A 7,771-nucleotide genomic window follows, 5' to 3' on the forward strand; every position below is an offset into this window, starting at 1 on the left:
AGGGAGGAGGAGGAGGAGGGCCGCCTCCCTCCTCCCGCCTCTATGGCTCCTCCTGGGGGGGAGGAGGAGGAGGAGGAGGTGGGGGGGACACAGACCTGTTTGGGTGACTCATGTACCTGCCGTCCGCGGGCGAGAGGAGCGGAAAGCGCTCAGGTTCCTCCTCCTTCTATCTGCGCGCGACGTCATGGCAGAATAACCCCCCTCCTCCTCCTCCTCCTCCTCCTCCTCCTCCTCGAGAAAACGTCTCCATTTTGAGACTTTTCAAATTAATTGCCCTTTTTTTAAAGAAAAAAAAACCAAGTGTTTAAACTCGCCTCCTCCGTCCTTCTTCTTCTTCTTCTTCTTCTTCTCCGTCCCGCCGCCGCCGCCCGAATAATTCAGAAGGCAAATGAGAGAAACTCCTGCCGTCCGGCGGTCGGCTCGCCAACGCGCACACCTGGAGGCATAATTGGACCTCTGAGCTTCTTCTTCGCGCGGCGGAATAAAAAAAAGGAAATAAATAAATAAACGGCGTCACATCCGAGAGGCGACGCTGCCATCTGGTGGCGAAGAGTGGAATGACAGGCGGCGGTAAAACGCCGACGTTCTCCGCTTTGTAGCTTCAGCTGCAGGGTTATTTTTTAATAACCTGCCGGGAAAATAGATTTTTTAAATCAAACTGTGACGGCTTGTTGTTCTTTTAAGGTCCAAAAATCACCAGCAAACATATATTTCGGTCTACTTCCGGTACAAAATGCAGCACTTCCTGTCAAGTCTACCCAGACAGAAAAAAATGAAGCTGATATTAAAAGCCCGCCACTTTTATTACTGGAGTTGTAAACTAAGATTATGTTGTGATTTGTGTGCGTTTGTGTTGGTTAAGTTTAATAAGCTGAGGCGGCCATTTTGACTCGAAGTGACTCTAAAACTGGCTAAACTACGTTTAAGGCAACATAAAAGCACAAAATACGAATGACGTTGATTTAAAATGGATGTTTCAGCCACAAAGTCTTCATTCAACTGTGATCTAAGGGTCACTTTGTTTGGAGTCACCACTTATTTTCATAAAGTCTGGCTAAATCTACCGTTTTCTTATTCAAAGCTGTCTGGTAAACCTGTGTTTGTCACGTTTATCTCATGTGACGCAACTAAACGGTGACAGCTTTCCACTGGTCTTATGCAACTGAAAACAGTCGTGAAATAATCCTAATCTGACCACGTTTAGCTCAACAATGAAAAGTTTTAAGCAACGGCTCCCAATGCCTGGTGGCAGTACCCAAATGTGGGTCATGAAACACCAGCTGGGAGGTCCTGAGACAAGTTCCAAAAAGCAAATAAAATCTACAGATCATCGCTAATCGCATAGTTTTTTTGTCAAAAAATAGGATGAAGGGGGGTGATCCTAAAGCGCTCTCGTGACCTGTGCTGGCGAAATGGCGACTTTTTAATACCGAGTGACTATTATTTTAAATTTCTCCATCTCAGAAGCTTCAAAACGAGTCGGCGTTTGTGGAAATTTGCCGACTTATCACTAGTTTGGTTTAACAAAAACTACGTCGTTGGGAATTCCAGACCTGTATTCAAAAAGAGGGAATGTCTAACACTGTACGAAGGGATTTCCCGACACTACGGCAGCTGGCAGAGAAAAACGGTCCATTTCAAAGGAAAACTATCAGGGTTATACGACAACGTATTGATTCTTAATGGCATCCCTGTTCGAAAAACTACGATTTAAAAGTAGATTAGAAGGCTATTTTGGCTACTGGGATCACTAGATTGTGTCTTTTTTGGACTCATATTTACAGAAATATGGTAAAAAAGCAACATTTTCACACTTTGTGAGCTGTAGCTTGTGCATAGTACGCAGGACAGCGGATCCTGATGACTACCGGTTGGGAAAGGCTGGTTTAGGAAATCTGGTAATATTTTCTTAGAGCTGGCATTTCACGGCGAAAGGCATGAAGGATTGTCGGATATAGTACAACGAGCAGAAAATTACAAAATCGAAAAAGGAGGATTGGTGAACAGGCGGTTTCTTACGGTTGGTGATAAGTTTTGGTTGTAGTTTAAAAGAGAAACAAACAAAGCCGATCTAGTCGTTTTATTTGAGTATGTTGTAGAGTCCATGGCTTCCTCTGAAATGCAAATCTAATGTAGAACAATCTAGTTTTACCAGTGGTAGCCTCCCAAGTTCGGGAGATCTGCGCTCAGACTGGCAAAAGAAAAAAAAAAGTACTTTTTCTATAAAGTGACAGAGTGAAAATGTGCAACAAGCCTGAAAACATCGGCAGGGAATCAAACGCGGACGTCAGCTTTTTGCTTCAGGTAGCAGCTTTAATCGCAGTTTCAACGAAGTTTCAACATTTGAGCAACGTCCGTGCCCCTAAAATGTGCGGCGTTTTACACGGAAGTCGCCGTCGCTCCCCGCTCCGACTCGACCCTCTCCGAGGCACCGTACACGGCACAAACGTGGCGCGAGAAACACAGAACGAGCGGCATAGAACCGGCTTCAATGCCTTCGCTGTATCGCTGCAAAAAAACGTAAGCAGAAGTGGCACATTTTCCCCTTAAAAGAATTCAAGTTCTTGAGCTATGTCTTTAAAAAAAAGAAAGAAGAGGTTTTCAGGGAACGACGATCAAACGGGGACCAAAAGGCCTGCTGCAGTCCTTTCGTCTCGACAAACGAGCTTGAATCCGTCGAAGACATCTTGCCGATGTACGATAAGCAGCAGAGACACATGGTGGCTGTTACCGGCGGGTGGGGGACGGGGTCTGCTGCCACGTCGACCCTGATGAATACATCGGGGCTTTCAGCTCCACTTTCCGTCGGAAACGCCGTCCTCAGCCGACAGACGGCGGCCCTTCGACGACCTCAAAGCTGCGGCCTCGGGTCTCCGGCCAGTCCGGCGCAGAAACGCTGCGGCGTGTCATGGAAAGGCAACGGACATTAGAGTTTTAAACAGATGGCTTGACGGGTTCAGGTCCAGTTTTGGTTCGAATGGCAAAGCTGGCACAGTAGAAGCTGAGGGAAACACCTAGCTACAGCGGTTGTGGTAAAAGCCAGCGCACCCTGTCAGCACTAAGGTGTGACACATCAACACATTCTTATATGCATCTTGGTGCTGTTCGTTTCTGTGAGGAGCGTTTCACAGGGCTGCGACCATTGGCAACTCAAGATGACAATGAAATAGGCGTCTTTTCAGCTGCAGGGTCGCTGAATTTTGCACGTTTGTGACCCGAAAACTAAGCAGCCTTGAGTTTAGTTTTGTTTGCATTGTTTTCGAAACATGATTCTGTTGCTGACTTCCACCCACATCGTACCCGCTGTGTACTCCAGTGTTTCTGATTTATTCCTCTAGAGCACTGGTTCCCAAACTTTTCAGCTTCCGACCCATAAAATAACAGTGACAAAGGTGTGTGACCCCATCTGTTGGCTGTTTAAACATCCAAAAGTGTTAATGATCCTATTAAATAAGGGCATAATGGCAACACAAACAGTCTTAGCATCCATTTTGCTATTTTTTAAATCATTAAATGACTTGTATTTCAATTCTCTGTAACAATTATGGTGTAAATATATCATAAAAACTGGGTTTTTATTGTAACTTCATATCTGGAGATTATCTAAGGACCCCTGCTTGGTGTTGGGTGACCCACATTGGGGTCCCGACCCCTAACTTTGGGAATCATTGTTCTAGAGTCCATTTTCCAATGAAGGTAGGCGGATTTGGACCAGTTTTTGAGGTAATTATTGTTTATCACCGACGTGGTTTTTACACCTGGACGTTCGGGCTTCTGTGCAGGTGTCAAAACACAGCGCTATTGCTCTAACATTTCTGAAAACTAAACTGAGAAGGGTTGGAGACACCCGCAACAAAGTTGGGGACGGTCTGAAGCGGGTTCAAGACGCCCACGGCTAAAGTGAGAAGGATTTGGGGCGAGTTCAAGTTGCCTGCAACAAAATTGAGACGAGTTTGTGATAAGTTGGAGACACCCGCAACAAAATTGGGAAGGTTTCAAGATGTCCGCAACAAAACTGAGTTCAAGGCACCTGCAACAAATTTGAAAAGGGTTTAAAATGGGTTTAGGTCAACTGCAATGAAATTGAGAGGAGTTTAAGATAGGATAAGATGCCCTAAACAAAACTGAGACGGGTTTGAGACACTCACAACAAAATTGAGAAGGCTTCAAAACAGGTTTAAGTCAACTGCAACAAATTTGAGAAGAGTTTGAGAAGTCTCAGTTTTTGATGCCCGCAACAAAATTGAGATGGGTTCAAGACGAGTTCAAGTTGTCTGCAACAAAATTGAAAAGGGTTTGAGACAGGCTCAAGACTCCCGCAAATAAACTAGTAAGGGTTTAAGGCACCTGCAACAAATTTGAGAAGGGCTTGAGACAGGTTTACAGTGCCTGCAGCAAAATTGAGATGGGTTTGAGACATTTATGACAAAATTGAGAAGGGTTCAAAACAGGTTAAAGTCAACTACAACAATATTGAGAAGAGTTTAAGATAGGTTAAGATGCCTGCAACTAAATTGAGATGGGTTCAAGACGAGTTCAAGTTGTCCGCAACAAAATTGAGAAGGGTTTGAGACCGCCTCAAGACTCCCGCAAATAAACTAGTAATGGTTCAAGGCACCCGCAACAAAATTGAGAAGGGTTTAAAACAGGTTAAAGTCAACTGCAACAAAATTGAGATAGGTTTGAGACACCTGCAACAAAATTGGGAAGGTTTCAAGATGTCTACAACAAAATTGAGAAGGGTTAGGCTTAAGGTTTGGTTCAAGACTCCCGCAAACAAATTGATAAGGGTTTAAGGCACCTGCAACAAATTTGAGAAGGGCTTGAGACAGGTTTACAGTGCCTGCAACAAAATTGCCCTTTATGACAAAATTGAGAAGGGTTCAAGATGAGTTCAAGTTGTCGGCAACAAAACTGAGAACAGTTTTTGATGGGTTCAAGTTGTCTGCTACAAAATTGAGAAGGGTTTCAGACAGGTTCAAGACTCTCACAAATAAATTGATGAGGGACAAATTTGAGAATGGTTCAAAACACGTTAAAGTCAACTGTAACAAATTTGAGAAGAGTTTGAGAAGTCTCAGTTTTTGATGCCCGCAACAAAATTGATATAGGTTCAAGACGAGTTCAAGACTTACGCAAATAAATTGTTAAGGGTTTAAGGCACCCGCAACAAATTTGAGAATGGTTCAAAACAGGTTAAAGTCAACTGCAACAAAATTGAGAAGAATTTAATATAGGTTAAGATGCCCGCAACTAAATTGAGATGGGTTCAAGACGAGTTCAAGTTGTCAGCAACAAAATTGAGAAGAGTTTGTGATAGGTTCAAGACTAAAAGAGGATAAATTGATAAAGGTTTAAGGCACCCGCAACAAATTTGAGAATGGTTCAAAACAGGTTAAAGTCAAGTTGTCGGCAACAAAATTGAGAAGAGTTTGTGATAGGTTCAAGTTGTCTGCTACGAAATTGAGAAGGGTTTCAGACAGGTTCAAGACTCTCACAAATAAATTGATGAGGGACAAATTTGAGAATGGTTCAAAACAGGTTAAAGTCAACTGCAACAACATTGAGAAGAGTTTAATATAGGTTAAGATGCCCGCAACTAAATTGAGATGGGTTCAAGACGAGTTCAAGTTGTCAGCAACAAAATTGAGAAGAGTTTGTGATAGGTTCAAGTTGTCTGCTACGAAATTGAGAAGGGTTTCAGACAGGTTCGAGACTAAAAGAGGATAAATTGATAAAGGTTTAAGGCACCCGCAGCAAATTTGAGAATGGTTCAAAACAGGTTAAAGTCAACTGCAACAACATTGAGAAGAGTTTAAGATAGGTTAAGATGCCCTCAACAAAATTGAGATGGGTTTGAGACACCTGCAACAAAATTGGGAGTGTTTCAAGATGTCCGCAACAAAACTGAGAAGGGTTAGGGTTAAGGTTAGGTTCAAGACAGCCGCAAATAAACTGATAAGTTTAAGGCACCCGCAACAAATTTGAGAAGGGTTCAAAACTGCAACAACATTGAGAAGACTTTAAGATAGGTTAAGATGCCCGCAACAAATTGAGATGGGTTCGAGGTGGATTTAAGTCAACTGTGCCAGAACTGAAAAGTGTTTGAGACGGGTTGTTGCAGCAGTTGCAACCTATCTGTGACGAATTTCAGAAGCGTTTGAGGCGCCTGCAACCAAACTGAGAAGGGTTCGAAACACTTGCAACCAAACTGAGAAAGGTTCAAGGTGGTTTTGAGATGCCTGCAACAACTCTGGGATTATTTTGAGTGAACGGTTTTCGAATATGCTCAAAATTCAAGCGACAAGTTCGCAAGCCTCTGCGAAACTAGGGAGCCCTGCAGACGTCCTGAGACGTCCTCGCAAACGCAGCTCGCCAACAGTTGCAACCCAGTGAGACACTGGCCTAACAAACCAGGACATTCATGGTGTGTACCTTAGGACTGAAAGAAGGGCGTATTTACTGTGCAACACAACCTGTTAGGTGCCCCGAAGTTATCCAAGACAACGTCCTCAACAGCCGATGTTTAGCGTCCGCGTGGTTCACGATGCGCTGATGTTGAGGCATTCCTCCTGCTGAGAACAGGAGTCCGTTTGTTCCTGAGTAGGACTCACCGCCGACCAACAAGTCACACATGCTGTGATTTTCAGGTCCCTCGGAGAGCGTAACGTCAACACCTGCGCTCACGTCCTCCAGTTCGAAAAGAACCAAACAAAAAAAGCGAAGGTCTTCGTTCGACAAGCTGCAAGGACAAAATGAGCCGCAGGTACACAAACTTTATGAAAAACATATCCAAGACGAGTACATACACTAAATAAATTGAAAGTCAACATTAGACTTTGTCTGGTTTTCTTCTTCGTTTTTTTTTTTTTTTCATCGAAGGGCTGGTTACAAACTTTTTTTATTTATCGAAGGAAAAAGTTAAAAATGAAAAAGGCTATTTACATGTTTCCTCCATGACACTTGGCTCATTTGACCTAAATTCTATCGTCCCCACAAATATACGCGTTTTAAGGCTCCGTAAAAGGGTAGTTTGAATTTTACTTCTTTATTTTTTTTGGTTTCTGTGGAAAAGTTACCCAAGGTCGAGCACATTCTCAGTTTGGAGTAAAGTACATTAAACTTGGTCTTTCCCCGAGTGGATTTTTTTAAAACAGCTCAAAAATCTCAAAAATATCATAGTCCATGCTTAATCCTGTCTAATTCAGGTGAGACACTGACTGCTGATAACCCCTCCACAGACCTCCGGTTCAAAATATCCAAACTATCCTTTTAGGCAGACAAAACTACGAAGAAGCAGAAAAAAAAAAAACCCAAAAAGGGTGAAAATATTGGTTATTTTGCTCTATATTTTAACCTCAAGTGTCAAAAGAATAACCTACAACTACATAAAAGAACCATACAGTAGTTTGAATTTAGTCAGGCACAAATAACCCCTTGAAAAAGATGACTTTACCAACATATTAGCAACTAAGCTAACGCTCGCTAACTAGCTAGCTGATAAATAAAACCTTTTTCCCCTCTTCAAAAAAGCATTTATATTTATGAAACTGTCCTAAAACTGAGGATGAGGATTGAATATTTATGTTGTCTGAAAGAATAAATGCCACAGTGCAGAAAAAAAAGCAAATATTGCAAATTTATGTTGACCGACTAGCATTAGCATGTTCCTCATCGGTTAGCATGGATATTTTAAAAAATGTGCTACTTTTTGATGTAAACAGTTCTTTACTGAGCTGGTGTGTTTCCATTAATTCCCCCCCCCCCCCCC

The 7,771-nt window shown here is 42.7% G+C and overlaps 1 long non-coding RNA gene across 1 annotated transcript; it reads left to right on the forward strand.

Moving 5' to 3' along the window:
- Positions 1 to 5,207: 5,207 nt before the first annotated feature.
- On the forward strand, positions 5,208 to 5,745 carry LOC108249470. The gene is made up of 3 exons (XR_001809213.3): positions 5,208 to 5,320; positions 5,442 to 5,483; positions 5,709 to 5,745. It is a non-coding gene; the product is annotated as an uncharacterized LOC108249470 (long non-coding RNA).
- The last annotated feature ends 2,026 nt before the right edge of the window (positions 5,746 to 7,771 follow it).

Source organism: Kryptolebias marmoratus, linkage group LG23 (genome assembly GCF_001649575.2).
Source record: "Kryptolebias marmoratus isolate JLee-2015 linkage group LG23, ASM164957v2, whole genome shotgun sequence".
NCBI classification, from domain to species: domain Eukaryota; kingdom Metazoa; phylum Chordata; class Actinopteri; order Cyprinodontiformes; family Rivulidae; genus Kryptolebias; species Kryptolebias marmoratus.